Here is a 16,392-nt window from a genome sequence, read left to right as displayed (position 1 = left end):
CTGATCAAGAGGTGTTGGGGTTCCCGGGTTGAACATTATAAGATAGCTGATAGTCTGTTTCCATAAAAAAAAACTTCTAAAGTTTTCAGCTGTATCCAGATAGACTGGAAGCGATCACCCACCACTATAGTAAGGAAAATTCTAGGCTGATGTGAAACAAAACCACTTTTAAAATTTCTTTGTTTAGTACTACGTTATTTATATTATTTACTTACTTTACATTTGACCCCTGAAACACTGCTAACTTCTTCAGAATAATTCTGTGATCGTCCTAATAGATTTTAAATCTGACTTTTAGTTCGTTTCGCTTAACATCGTTCAATTTAAATCTGAGTTTATTTATAAAAATGTATTGTAATAAACTTATCCTAGTTAACAATTTTCCATAAAACCGTTCCATTAACAATATTAGCCCGGATCACCCTCGCTATCAGACTGGCTGCACAAACACTGCACTCGATGCACCGGATGCAACCTGCACTATGCACTATGATATAATGAGTTTATCTCGCACAACTTCCGCTCAACTAAAACGTAGGAAAATGAGACATGGATTTATGTACTAGTTTGTGTAAAATATTCGTGTAACATGTAAAAATATGGGTATTTGTCAATTAATTAAATGTTGCATAAATAACTTTCATTCTTGTATTTTTTTGTTAAAGTATGCGTTCCAATGTGCGCGCCCCCATACATCTCTGTAAGTACTTAGCAAAAATATCGGCCCACTAAAATGTGTCAGTGTGACACAAACACAGTGCGCTCTTATTGTATTTATTATAATCATAAATACTTTAAATGTAAAGCATAATAATAGATACATAAGCTTTTGTAATGAAACTAATTTGCTGTAGAGTTTGTTTATTTGAACTCGCTAATCTCAGGAACTTCCAGGCCAATTTGAAATACAGTATCAGTGTTTGATAGCTTTTTTATCATATAGGTAGCATGCAGGCTACACTTTTAGCCAAGTATATGCAGTAGTTCCCACGAGACCCGGGTAACACCGCAGGCAAAAAGTACCTTGTGAAATATATTTCTCAGAAATACTACACCCAGCTCGTATTACAAAGTTATTATTTATCAAATCGGATAATCTTGCAAATCAGACATGAATAATGTTTTTAAACACGACCTCGATGGCGCAATGGTCATCATGCCGGACCGCCGAACCTGAGGTCCCGGGTTCGATTCCCGGTTCGGTCGACATTTGTGTGATGAGCATGCTTGTTGGCCGTGGTCTGGGTGTTATGATATGTATTTATAAATATGTATATATGTAGCTATATGTAGTTTATCAGTTGTGTTAGCACCCATAACACAAGTTAATTAATAACTTACCATGGGGCTAACCGACCGTGTGTGAAAAGGTGTCCCGACAATATTGTCCCGACAATATTAAACATCACTGAATGACTCAACTTAAGGAGAGACCTTGATTGTAAGCCGCGGAGTGACTCCAAAGTTATTGGCGTCGGTACGTACCGCAATGCATTACCTTTTGTTTGTTACAAGCACTAGGAGTTACCCGTGGCTTCGCCTATGTAGTTCTTTTTACCCCGGGTCGGACTGTCTAAACCGAGTATCAGTGTTTCATGGAGCCACTGACCATCTGACGTCTTCAACCTAGTTACCCGGGCTACCAAATACCCCATAAAAGTACGTGTTCTATTTCTCTAGGGAATCGAACCTTTTTAAATCGTGTATATTAGCTTCACTTGTAACTAAAACATATTTTACAACATTTTACAACATTTCTTATATACTGTAAGAAAAAATTGGAATCTTAATTTTACCCACTTTCCGGTCTTCGATTAGGACAAAATTTTGCATACGCTCCGAGTTCTGATGACAAAACTAGTGTGTTTTTTTAGTTATTTGAACTATTATTTTTAACCTAGTAAAATCTCGCCAAACAGACAAACAGACACATTCCTCCACTATTATAAGTATCAGTATAACTTCCTTATAGGCATGGCGTGTCAGGTTACCCTGCACCAGCACGCCACGCGCCGATGTCTCGGCTATCGACCAAACTGTTGGAGTCAGGATTACAAACATTTGTCATTTTTCGAGGTTACTCTGTTCGTGTGTAAGTTAATTACTTATTATTGTTTGGTTTCTTTGTAATATTAGGGTTTTGGTAATGAATATTGACGTTTATGGGTTTGGTATGTAAGAAAGTAGGTACTAATTTGAACATTCTATCACTGTTGGACAGCTACACTATCCATGGGTATATTATGTACTTTATCCAACTTTAGTCTGGTTTATCTACTTTTCTAAACGAGTGCAACCGAGTACCTACGAGTGTTTAATGTAGAGCAGTTAGAAACTTCATAGTCGATAGGTTTTATTTATTATATTTAATACCTGGCTGGACAATTATTTAAATGTGTTCCATGTTCAATAATAGAATAGGTTTTTATATTTAAGTTGTCACTTCACCATACGAGCCCGTACAATAAACAATTAAATACTTAAATAATTGTCCAGCCAGGTATTAAATATAATAAATAAAACCTATCGACTATGAAGTTTGTAACTGCTCTACATTAACATAGAGCGAATGCCTATCTGACCTCCTCAACCCTGTTACAGTGGTAGTAGTTCAGCACATCTTATGACTGGTTGTCAGACTTCTATCAGACGACTTGTGTATATTTCAAAAAATGGAGGAGTTTTTCAATCAATTAATGAATAATTCTTATAAGCTTAATCTTTCATAACTCGACCCGTGTTGTTACTCAGGCACGAGTTATATTAAGACTTTCATGTATCCTTGTAGAAATAAAAGAATTCTTCTGCAGAACTAGCAATAAATATGAGAACAGTAGCGAGAGATAAATACTAAATGTTACTGGGATAACGCTCATGTCCCACGCGGGTAAGATATGCTATAGCTACCTATTTTAGAGGCTGATCTATCTATTGGAAAATAATGTTTTCATAAATCTTACCAAGAAGACTTTACTTAGTTGTTTTTTTTTTTTAGAAGAAATAACTTGATGACTATGATAAATAGGAATGGAAAATAATAAAAAACGTTTGTTTGCAGAGATAATTTTTCATGTAAGTAAGTGAAAATCAATGACACACGTCAGTAGTAAAAAATAATATTGTTCGAATTTCAAAAAGTGCATTTTCTCAAAGAGTTCCAACATTTTTTTTCCTTTTATGTGTCTTTGTTTTTGTTGCAAGTCTATGTATATATTTATACTAACATAGTTTAAGAAACTACTAACATTACGGGATGTTTGTCCTGATGTAAAAATAAATAAATAACATATTGAGTTTCCATCAAGACAGAGCTTACTACAGTCTCTTGATCTTCTCAATGCGTGTCTCCGAACGCTACTCAGTAGCAGTCGTTGTTACAATTGCACGTCAGAGGCCATCAGGCGGATTTAAGCTAAGCGTCCACTTGTCGGTATCGTACGCAACGGACGTATCGCACGCAACGGATCGTAGTATTATTTATATAAAAACTCAAACAAGTGCGTCCACCTGTCCGCATCGTACGCATCGCACATCTTGTTTGAGTTTCTATATAAATAATACTACGATCCGTTGCGTGCGTTGCGTCCGTTGCGTACGTTACCGACAAGTGGACGCTTAGCTTTAAGAACACTCTGACACTAGGGCTTGTTAGGTGATTAAAACTGCAGTTCCGTCGTAGGCCTTAGGGGCGCCTTAGGGCCGCGGTAACTCGCGCGAACAAGCCCGAAAAAAAAAATTATTGTCCAGTACAAACAGACATAAAACACATTTAAACAATAACAATGAATGATCACTAAACAGTCTAAATTGTAGACACGCAAACAAACATCAAATCACGACCATTTCACCAATCATCCATTACTATTGTCAATACGCGCTGAAAATCTAGCACTCGCTAGTTGCAGGGTGTTACTGAAAGAGCTTTTATAGCTAAAAGAGAGTTAAATGGCCCATTTATTAATTAATAGTTCTTTTACAATATTTAACCACATTGAAAACTAGCTATTACAATAGTTTTTCCACACGTAACTTATTATTTTTTCATAAACTACGTAAATATCTTACATCCACAAAAAGATATAACAAAATGTAAGGCACTAGCTTTTGCTACCGGCTTAATCTGCTTGAGAGAACTACTTCTTGCATTTAGATAAAAAGTAGCCTGTTTGTTATTCAAATATATAGAAGTTTTTGTTCATATTCATTGATTCATATTCATTCCTATATTCATTCATAAATTATTACAAATATTTACCTTTATAATCATGATAAATAAATAGGAAAATATACGTTTTGTAAGTTTTAGTAACACCTTGTATATTCCCGCTACCGCTGCCACTATGACCACAGCCTTATAGATAAGCGTGAGTTCATAAATCGCTCGCCTCATTATGTGAGCGCGCCGCTCGCTTATCGCTCGTAAACCACGCTCGCTGTGCTCACTAAACCATCACATTATCTGTACTGATGTACTGTACTTCTGGTTTTCAGAAGAGGAAAAAAATATTTATCATCTGCCTAGAATTTTCCAGTCTAAGAGGATGCAGCTGAGTACCAGTGTTTTACAAGGAGCGACTGCCTATCTGACCTCCTCAACCCAGTTACCTACCAACCCAATACTCCTTCGTAAGACTGGTTGTCAGACTTACTGGCTTCTGACTACCCGTAACGACTGCCAAAGATGTTCAATGACAGCAGGCACCTACAGTTTAACGTGCCATCCGAAACACAGTCATCGTTGTCCAAGATATGTATACTTAGAAAGTACATACAAACTTAGAAAAGTTGCATTGGTACTTGCCTGACCTGGGATCGAACACACTCATACTTGAGAGGTTGGTTCTTTATCAGGCAATTCTTTATGCAATAAGTTTTTCTTTCTAAGAAGTATTACTAGATAAGTTTACAAAGCTGAAGAAAGCTTTTGTAAAATTTAAACCGTAATATTGTTTTGCTAGGCTATAGCTTCTCTCGGGGGATATTGCAGAAATCCACTTAGCTTGGAAAACCCACTTCATTTCATACAATACCTACTTGGTGTTGTAGTGATGAAAAATAACGTACTGAATGAAAAATTAAACAGTTTTTTCTTCTTATTGATACTTAAATGTGTAAGAGTTTGTCATTGTTTAGTTTTTGCTAATAAATAGTGACTAAAGAAACGATGAATGGATTGTGTGAAAGTCGATATGGTAAGAAAGAATGTTACTTGTGAGATGACGGCAGATAGAAGAGTATGGAAGAAGACATGACGCGCCGCCCACTAATGAAATTGGGATAAGGGCAGGAGGATGTGGAAAATAAAGTATTAATAGGGACGAATATTAGTTTTTTTTTTTTTTAATGTATGACAGTTAAATTAACTTTACTGTCGTAGACATAATTTCGCAAAAATCCATCTAGGTATCACTAGATTTTGTAACCCGATTGTAGGAATACTAAAAAGGGGTTGTCTTTAAAGAGAAATAGATTTTTAACTAAACGATTTGTCCTCACAGACCTATAAACATGACCTACCTCGAATTTCCCATACATCATCCCCCTCCCACCCACAGGGATGATAACACAAAGTCAGTAAGCTACTCAAGTACCAGGAGCGCATACGACGCAGGTTCTATCAACATAAAGCAGGATTTGTTCGTGGAATCACATGTGTAAAGAAATAGGGAAATAGGTAATTCGTGGTTCTTGTTTATGTTACATTTCCTGGTACTAGGGTGTCAGGAATTTATAGGAGATGTCAACGAAGAGTTATCGATATTGTGAGTAGAAGGTGCCATCGTATTTTTTGGTGTTTTTTGACAAAAATACCCATATAAACGAATAAGATATATGCAAAAGCCATAAGCCTAACTAAAAAGTACCTAAGGATAAATAAAAATACAATACTTTCGTGTAACTCGACCGTTTTTGTAAATAACAAAAAACTTTTACATTTTAAAGTATCAGCAATAAACTAATATTAGTAAATAGTATATTTCAAAGTCATTCGAGTAATAAAAGCTCTATTTACTGTCTATGTTTATTTAATTGTGACAGTTATGTCTATTTCTGACTGTTCACGCAAGAGTCGCGTAAGTAAAACTTATTATTTCAATTATTATAGGTTTCTTTCGTGTATTACTTTGTAGTAAAGTATTTTCAAAGATAAAACAAAGACATTTTATTTACTAAAAAATATATTAAATCTACATTTTATTTATACGCTTTATAAAAAAAATAGGTATAACAGCATTGAAATTAACACAAAAAGTTGAGGCGCGGAGTATAATTTTCAACTTAGTACCAACTTCCCGCTAACAGATGGCGTTGTCATTAATTTAGCGTTTGAGAGCGATTAGCGACGTCTCAAGTAGCTGGTTTTGTATGACATTAGCATTATACATGAAAAAGAATATTTTGGGTGATGATTTGCTAAATTAATTCAAAAAAATGCCGTTTAGTGGCGAACTATGGATGAAAAAGACTCATTGGGTGTGTTAATATGCTGAAAGTATATTTCAATATATTACTGTAAAGTTTACAATAGGTATTTTCGGTGTGATGTGATTTGAAGCTACCTGAAAGTCGACATAGTTAGAAAGTATATGTAACTTGTGAGATAACGGCAGATAGCAGAGAATGGAAAAAGAAAACATGCTGCGCCGACCCCAAATAAAATTGGGATAAGGCAGGAGGATGATGATGATGTGATTTGAAAGTGAATAAATCCATATGTTAGTGCCCCAAGATTTCAGTTTCGCGGACATTTTACATATTTATGTTCGTACGTAATTTGTTTTGAGCGAGTACACCAGAAGATACATTTAAATGTGTGTCAAAACACCGCATACCGGTAAAATCTCGTCTTTTATATTCGAGCAAGTACCAAAACGACAAGCCAGCCAATCAGGTGAAAAGTTATAAATAATCCCGTGTACTAGGCACGCAGAAAATCAATACTTTAATATTGTTTCAGTATCGAAATAACGAATGCGTTGCCATGGCAACCGGGAGCACCCATAGCGTTTTGTTGTACAAAATAATGCTTGAACCTATTCTTGGTTAAAGAATTTTTAAACTGCTAACTGCGTTTCGCGGTTTTACCCGCGTTCCGAGGGAACTACTTCCCGTGTCAAGAAAAAATATACATAGAGTTTATGATACTAGTTTCAAATAATGCGGTTTGTTATTGGTAAAAGAATTTTCGAAATCTGTTCAGTAGATCCAGGAAGTCAAAAACTTTACCTTTTCATAATATTAGTATAGACTCATCCATCCTCCGAGCCTTTTCCCAATCATGTTGGGGTCGGCTTCCAGTCTAACCGGATTCAGCTGAGTACCAGTGCTTTACAAGAAGCGACTGCCTATCTGACCTCCTCAACCCAGTTACCCGGGTAACCCGATACCCCTTGGTTAGAATATTAGTATAGACAATAGGTACCTATTTCTCCTGAATCCTGAAAAATCTATGTAAATACTTTACACTTTACAGTTAAGAAAACTATCTCTGCAGTATCAAATCCGCATGGTTTTTATCAAAATTGGTTCACCCATTTGGCTCCTTACACTCAAAAACATTCGCATTAACAGTAAAAATTAAGATAAGGTCAGATTAAAAATAAGTTGGCTTCAAATAAAAACGAGTATTTTTATAGTTTTTCGCGGTATTGGTTAAAAATAACTGTAATTTAACGGTGTTGTGTAACGGTAGTACCAGGCTCTCATGATCATACAAGATATTAAATTCGATATTATTGCAATTTCAATGATGCAGTTCAATAAGTTTGAATATTAATTACATAGGGTGTTTTAAGTGTGAATTAAATTAAGAACCTCCTTATTTTTGGGAAGTCGGTTAAAAATAATTTCGCAGAGACCTAAAAAGATACAAAAAAAAAATAGCCAGGCTTATATTTTTCAACATCTCTATGCAACCCTGGTGATCAATGCTCAAATCTTCTCTTTATGAAAAGAGGCACATTCAAACCCAAAAAATATACAGACTCCAAAATCAGAACCTCGTCCTTCTAATTCGGTTAAAAAAGACAATTAAATACCTATTATACCAAACCCTTTATATTAAGACAAAGCCACATAATTCATAGGCTATCAACAACAGACGAATTAGTACAATTAATCAGAAGTTACGCGGCCGGGAAGCGAACCTGTCACCCGCAGGGAGGCGTGTCCGGGAATCATCAATAACGTGGTCACTGGACGGGACTGTCCTGAAGTGTGGGCGTTGTACTTATGGTCATAATCTTAAGTATTGTTCCTTTATCTAAGCAGTTAATATACCTCTAAAGTGGAGAGATTTGTATGTGCTGTGCATACATATAATATGTAAGGAATGTATTCAAAGACTACTGGAATGACTTTAATTTTTTCACCCTTGGAATATTATATAGTCCCTGGTTATTTTTAACATTAGATTCAATTTAATCTGGGTGCGAGAAGATGCTGGTGAAACCGGGGGAATCAGCTAGTCTTTATCTATATTCGTTTAACAGAAACGATTTGATTGTTTATTTTATGTAACCCTAAAGACTCCAAAACTACTAAGTCTAAAATGGGCAGCAACACTATCCTCGGGTGAAAAAAGATATATTTAGTAGTAGTTTCCCCGAAACCCGGGTGAAACCGCGAAACCCGGGTGAAACCGCGAAAATCAGTGAGTTACCAATAAATCACTGTTCTCAAAAACCTCGGAAAGTAATTATAGTCAACTTCCCGTGAATATATTAAACTTCATATTACACCAGCTCGGCTCATAAACCGTTTACCTACTGATCTCACTTAATTAGCAATCTTCATTAATAATCAGCCAATTGATTTACAGCCTTATTACGTGACGCATAAAGCTCAAAATTTAATAACACTTTTGTTGCCACTGAAAAACGTCTATGAAAAGTGTTGTGCAATTTATAACTGTACGTACGTCAGAATAAGGTGCAAAATTGATTGTAATAAATGTCAGCAGGTGATATGATTGCGGTAAATGATTTATAACTTTATTGCGAAAGGTGTAAGGTATTTAATTGAAAGTTCATACAATAAATATTGTGTTGGCGGTAATATATTTATTTGTGTTCAGCAATTAGTGACCTTAATTGGTAAGATGTAAGGTATTAAATTGAATAATTGTATTCACTTGCTTATTATAGGGTAAGTGAAATGAGAGAAAATTGCTGATAAATTGTTATCGATGAAAATGTTTCAAGCAGGAATGACAATTATTTAGAGAAAACTGGCCAAGTGTGAGACACGGACTCGGATGTAGAAGACGGCCAAAAATAATCACGTTTTTTGTATAGAATCCCTCTAAAAGATTTATTTTATTCTAGTTTTCAGTATTTGTAACATTTGAACACCTTTGGCAGTCGTTACGGAGTCAGAAGCCAATAAGTCTGACAACCAGTCATTTTGGGTTGCCCGGGTAACTGGGTTGAGGAAGTCAGATAGGCAGTCGCTCCTTGTAAAACACTGATACTCAACATCGATTAGACTGGAAGCCGACCCCAACATAGTTAAGAAAAGGCTCGGGAGATATAGTTCGGCCATTCAGAGAATGCGTTCCTGACACGTCGCGATTGAACTGACGACGTAACTTTGCAATGGCGTTGCAGTTACGATAAAAATATTTTTGCTGGTTGTTTACCGTTTTAACAATTGAGGAGCATTAAAACAACATTATTATATCAATAATCAATGAATGTAGTTACGTCGTCAGTTCAATCGCGACGTGTCAGGAACGCATTCTCTGAATGGCCGAACTATAATAATGATCTGCCTAGCCTATTTCTCAACTATGTTACGGCAATGACAGCAGGGACCTACAGTTTAACGTGCCATCCGAAACACAGTCATTGGTGTCTAAGATATACTTAGAAAGTACATACAAACTTAGAAAAGTTGCATTGGTACTTGCCCGAGCTGGAATCGAAACCACGCATTCATACTTGAGAGGTTGGTTCTTTACCCACTGGGCCACTACAAAAAAATGCTAGGCAGATGATGGTTCAGACTTACCAAGCATTTACGTCACAAATGCGGTAATTCTAACGTTCTGACGTTGTTCTAACTAGCTGTATGTTGATGTGAATTGCCTCGTCAACTCGTGTTGCTGACAGTTGCAATATCATGCGTCCGTGCCAGCCGTGGTTGAGTGATGCGTGCATGCATCATGCATTGTTATAATTTGTAATATGCGTAGTTTACGAGATGCGTAATTATTTAGCGTTAATATTAAAGTACATAAGCTTAGGAACTGTTGAGTAATTTTCAATTTTGTTTTTTTTAAAGAAAATAGTTTTCTTCTTGCGAAAAACGGTCGTTTATGCTATCGGTGAAATTGGAAACTTGAGATTTTGAAAAAAATAAGATTCAAGTGTGATTTGCAAATAGCTTCGCCTTTTTTGCACATGCGTTTTTATTGCAAAAAAATCTTCGTCAAAACAAGCATATGATGAAAACTTTTGTACAAAAAAATAAAACCGACTTCAAAATGCCGACTTTTTGAAACCCGCATCAGAATCATGAGACAATCGCTCACAAATATAATAAAGGTCAAACTGAGAACCTCTTTTCTTTGAAGTCGGTTAAAACTCAATATAAACTCGCCTATACCTGCCAACGCACTCCCAAAGTACCAGGGCAGCAGAATTGCTCAAGAGCCCATCAATATTGTAGTAAATCATCATTATTGCAGGCCCAATGCCTTGTAGGTGGCGTAGCAGATGCGTAGACACGGCCGTAGCCGCTACGGCGCTACGGCGTAGCTACACTGCGGAGCATAAATAAATGACCGTGTTTGTGGTGTGGGTACTAAGCTAGTAGTATATACTAGTTGTTTCTCGTGGCTTTGCTTGCTTCTTGGGGAAATATGTATTTTACGAATCACGCTAATCTTGCTAAGTGGTTTTTTTCTAGTTCTTCTTATATACTTTTCAGTTTTAGTTAAGTAGGTATATGTATTTCTATACAATTTACTAAACTCAATTCAGCCGTTTTAGGTTTAAAAACGAGACATACAAACTTACATAATTTATATTCTAGGTAGCTATTAACAAGTTTTGTATGTTGGTATATATGTATCGAATGACCTCGTAAACTGCTAAACTAAATCAGGTACTCAAAGTAAGTTGTTACATTACATTATACTTGAGTGGCATAGACTATGTAACTACCTGTAGATTACATCACCAGGAACTCGAACCCGGTCCCCAACAAAAAGCATTTGAATAGCGTACAAAACAATGCAGGTACTATATAGGCGCGCAGACCTCGCTGGAGATATCACCTTACCATTGTAAACCGCGAGGGATCGGGTGACGCTTTGTTCAAGTAGTACCTACTTGATTATTCTTATAAGATACAAATTTTATCTAGTTAATATACTATGTTTGTTTTTCTAGGCAGGACCTTGATGGAAAATAACTGAGTTGGCCCGAGAGTGCCGGCTTTTAGTAAGAGCTTGTAAACACCTATTTGTACTGCATTTTCTTGGGATGGTAAAAGCCTACACCCATGACTTTCTTAGAGCGAATACCTTGAGCACCTGGTAAAAAATTTGCTTATAACCTTTCTCTATAAATGGGCTATCTAATACTAAACAGTGTTTTAATATCGGGACCGTGGGTTCCTGAGACTAGCGCGTCCGAATTAACTCTTCAAGCTTTATAAAATTAGTACGCTGAAACCCAAGTTCACTGATAACATAAACGTTATTAGTTTTCTCAATACAATTGTTTACAATTTTCACGTTAAATTTTCAAAGTAAACAGTTGATGACCAAGGCTGGGCAGATGATGAAAAAAATATTTGACCAATAGGCGTCTTAATGACGGCTGTATAAGGTTTGGTTATCATCATAGTTGTATGATATAATCCACTCTAAAGCCCCGGCACACCGACAACATAAATGTCAGTTTTTCTTTAACCAACTGTTTAATTTGCAAATTGAACGTGACATTACGTTGATATCAGTTGTTTTAAAAGTTTACGTTGTCGATAAATATAGGCCTAAAATTTCAATATCCAAGCCACTATATTATAACATTTAGCAGAGTCACCAGTAAAACTATAGGCTAGTGAGTAAGTGGAGCAACTAACGTGATGTTGTCAGGCTTCTCACTTGTGAGGCTTCTTACAACTGTAGGCTGTGGAAGCCGCTGGCTTACTGATATGGACACTATGCGGAAGTCAGGAGAAGGTGAATGGTAAAAATTGGGGCTTTATGTAGTCAATGACTGTATGTTAAGAAGGGTAGAGAACTATATTAGAATTGTTTCGCATGACTTGAAGTTGGACTTTATAATCCTGCCGCACCCGGCATTTTCTTTAGAAATAAGCAACGCTGTTTGTACACTTTTTGTAGTACATACATGGTACAATTTCAGTAATACATAAATGGTTAAATAAAAATGAATAAATGAAATGTTCACTTTATTCTGGCGAGATTCTATCAAAATCGCACTTAGCAAAATTGCACACAATTCTCAATTCGCGAAAAGGAAATGTATGTATCGGCATGACTTCATTTAAAAATGTTTTATGGAGAGAAAATTGTAAATTGTCAAACTAAATAAGCGATCTAAATACAGAACATAGCTGAATCACAGTCGATATCTTTAAATATTAATAAATAAGTCTAAAGTTACAATGACAAAAATCTAGTAGGTATTAAAGTGTTTATCAATCACTCAAAATCACCCCAAAACTCAAGTCGTCCAAATCCGCTAAGTCTTACACCAAACACGTTTAAATCTGTTTGTAGACACGACACTCGGAATATTTTAAAGTGAAGCATTTCTTCATTGTTAGTCGCGATAGAGATCATCGACGCAGCACTTGTGAAGTGTCACACAGACCCTTCTGCTGACTGCGCGGGTTATAAGCAGGGATATATTATTAGTTAGGACTGGCATACACTTGGTAAGGACAATGTAGATCCACAGATGAAGTGTAACCATTTTAGTATAGTTTAAATAATGATAATAAATTATAAAAAGGGAAAGACTGAAATTATAAGATGAATCTACATTAAGTGTTCTATATGCCCTGGTATGTCTTACTTGAATTTTCTATTTCAAAAGCTGCTGAAAGAATTTTCATGCAAAACTGATTGTCACCTAATTGAGAGGTATAATTTGCATTCGATGTTTTTCTTATAAACCCTTAAGAATTAACAAAGTCAAGATTCAATCAATTAAGTAATTGTGTTAATATAAAGTTTAAATTGAAAATGTTGTTTTTATGTATATTGTAATTAGTTATTCACAGTACAAACCAACTAATTGGAGGTTACTAATGATAGTATACGATAGCCATTCATTACGATTGCGCTAATTGTAATGAATTATTACGGTTTGAATACCACAGTATCACAATAGACTAACCAAAGTTAAAAATTATGAAAATTATACTTTTGTAACGACTATATTACTCAAACTATGTTTTTCCAAATCACTTTGACATTTTTTCAAAAATGTGAATCATATATTTTTTTATTTACGTCTGAAACGTATAAATTGTAGCGACAGTTAAAACATCATTTTACCTCCGACAACCTGAATTGCCGTGGTAGAAAGACTTCACTTATATCTAGATACTATTTTGCTATTTCGTGCATTAAATCATATATAAAAATTACATAAGGTTTAGCTTATTAATCAATAAACCAAGCTACTCCCTGAAAATTCTCCAAAAATCAAGGAAGCATTGAAATTAAAAATAATTCCCATCTAATTTTTCAATCGCTTCCCTCATCTCGCTCTAGTAAGCGCGGACCCTAAATCTCTAATCTCCGTCGATGAGGAAACTCGAGTCGTCTCGAACGCTCTCGACGACCACGAGATGTCACCTCACGTAAGCACCACTTGAGCATGCCCTATCTTAGCCAGTCTTTCACTCGATGGCATCGGTGGGAGGACCACGAGCGCATATTGTATTCTGATAACATTTTTAAAGAGATATTTTTAAGCACGTTTTTCGATAAAGCAAAGGGGTTTGTAGTGGCTATTGTTTAATTTTATTTGAAGTTATAAGTATGGTGTAGCGGAAATTTGAATATGCGTCTAATATTATAAGTTGCCTTTTTATGAAAAGGCAAAAGAGCAAAGATTGCTTGAGGAAAACCGATTAAAGCGTTCATAAAAATGTACTAATCTTTCAACTGTATTGATTTAAAAAGCCCATTTTCTATGGCAGATTTTAAGCTATCATATTATTCTTATTTAGGTATACCAAAGAAGTCTGAAAAAAAAAGACTATATTTAAAGTTTTACATATAATTCCTTGGATGCTTCCATTTTCTTTATGCCTTTCAGTAGACTATGTTTATTATGCCTCTTCTTGAAGTGAAAAGTCGTGACAAATAGAATTCAATTAAGTTAAATTCAATTATCTCTTCAATGTAACACGTCGCGTTGTAATGAGACGTTCCATTACACGCGAAGGATTTATATGAGCGTTAGTTACGACGTGTGTAATGAAAGAATAGCTCTTCACAATGATGGGCGCCTGGTACTTTGCTAAATGTTAGTATTTTTTCAAGTGGGTTTTTTTAGTTAAATATGACTTGAAAATGTATGAAAATTAGTTTATTTTAACCGTCTCTCTATTGCGCTTTCACGCGAAAATTATTGATTAACTTATTATTAATTTTAAATAAATACTCATATATAATCTATAGTTTTTTTCCGAATAGGTGTCTACGTGATTTCCTCGGGATTCGAAAATCAGCTTATTAGTTAAAATATTTGTTTAAATATTCACAGAAATTCACCCAGTAACATGAAAACCCCAGTCTAGTAAATAAACTATCCGCAGTTAATATGACAAGATCGTTTAACCGTGTTATAAATAAACCTATGTTTACACTATGCCGCCCGCACGTCACTTGCCCCAAATTAATAGAATTTATTACATATTACAGGAGTTTTTCAGACATCTACATTTAATTTGTGTCTAGATGTTTTCAAATGTCTAGTTATTAAAATGCTGGAATTAAATTGTAATTTCTAGATAACTTTTCCTACAGTTATTTATTTCATGAAATTAAAGAGAAAGCGTTGTCAACGTTTAGGTAAAACTTTGGTGATTTCAAAATCGATATTTTTTCTTACCCAGATCACATTGAAAGACACGTCATGCTTCAGTTGAAATTGAAAAAATATGTACCTGAAACAATAATGAAATTAATGAGTTACAATTTATCGATAAACAAAATACATAGCATGTTTACAATTGCCCATTACAGAAAACACTAATTGACTATTTGGAGTTTTTCGTCAGGAATAACTGATTCAATCATCGTATTTTTAGAGCATGCAATCAACTGGAGCTGACATGTACACAAATTCCTTGGCAGTCCATGGTAAGACAATGCAACAAAAATAGTGGTAACTCATTTCAACATTTTCAGTCTCATAGTTACGCACGCACACGACAAAATTGACGAACATTGGCTTATTAACGAGTACGAGCATCTTTCGTGCGTTTGTCAAAGAGGCACGGGTGTGGCGTCTCCAGTGGACTGAATGCTCTAAGACCGTCATGTACACCGTCCGTTCATTAGATCAAGTCAGCCCGTTACATAAGTCACGCAATGACGTCATCACGGACTATTAATATCTGCGCACGAGTTGATCGATACGCACGCGTTTAATTAGCGAACGAATAGAGATGCGACGCGATTTATATCGATATTATTCACTCGAAATTTATCGACGTCTGTCCAGCACTAGCGTGTCGATAAATTAGTGATTATTTGACATTTAATATGCTTTAATTCTAGATCTATTTTTGTCTGAATTGTCGTCAGATCTTAGGTTAATAATTCATTCTGTAAGACGGGTAATTTTATTGTTTGTAAAGGGCATGAAGCCAAAAATACTCTATTGGTTTTGATTAAAAGTCTTGCCAATGCGGAACCCCTATTTCCGATTATGGCGCGAAGGGAGATGCGGCCAAATAGTTGTCACCAGACTTTTTGTCTTCAACTTTAGATCTGTAAGTTCTTTTGAAGAAGATAAAAATATAGGTACATCATCATCATCTCCCGAGCCTTTTCCCAACTATGTTAGGGTCGGCTTCCAGTCTAACCGGATGCAGCTGAGTACCAGTGTGCCACAAGGAGCGACTGCCTATCTGACCTCCTCAACCCAGTTACCCGGGCAACCCAATGCCCCAATAGACTGGCGTCAGACTTACTGGCTTCTGACTACCAGTAACGATATAATGATATATGTACATACTGAGTTATTTTTAGAGTCTAGAACATTTAAAAAGAATATTTTTAATTTTATGCTATGCTAGAAAATATGCTTAACGTGGAGATGCACATCTAAATACGCAGTTTTCTTTATTTAAAATAGAATTTTGAGAACGACCATAACAGAGTTTGTCTGC

The 16,392-nt window shown here is 35.6% G+C and overlaps 1 protein-coding gene and 1 long non-coding RNA gene across 3 annotated transcripts in view; both read right to left on the bottom strand.

The window, feature by feature from the left end:
- Nucleotides 1-16,392, bottom strand: part of LOC124643997 (RNA-binding protein Musashi homolog 2) — a 117,746-nt gene that overhangs the window by 30,565 nt on the left and 70,789 nt on the right. The gene's annotated exons all lie outside the window — the stretch shown is intronic.
- Nucleotides 1-16,392, bottom strand: part of LOC124643998 — a 47,845-nt gene that overhangs the window by 5,947 nt on the left and 25,506 nt on the right. Inside the window, exon 2 of the long non-coding RNA XR_006985995.1 lies at nt 15,108-15,162. This is a non-coding gene — a long non-coding RNA (uncharacterized LOC124643998). The remainder of the gene's footprint in view (nt 1-15,107; nt 15,163-16,392) is intronic.

This window comes from Helicoverpa zea, chromosome 29 (genome assembly GCF_022581195.2).
Source record: "Helicoverpa zea isolate HzStark_Cry1AcR chromosome 29, ilHelZeax1.1, whole genome shotgun sequence".
Lineage (NCBI taxonomy): Eukaryota > Metazoa > Arthropoda > Insecta > Lepidoptera > Noctuidae > Helicoverpa > Helicoverpa zea.
The sequence above is the reverse complement of the archived record's forward strand: the minus strand, read 5'-3'. Positions and strand labels throughout refer to the sequence as shown.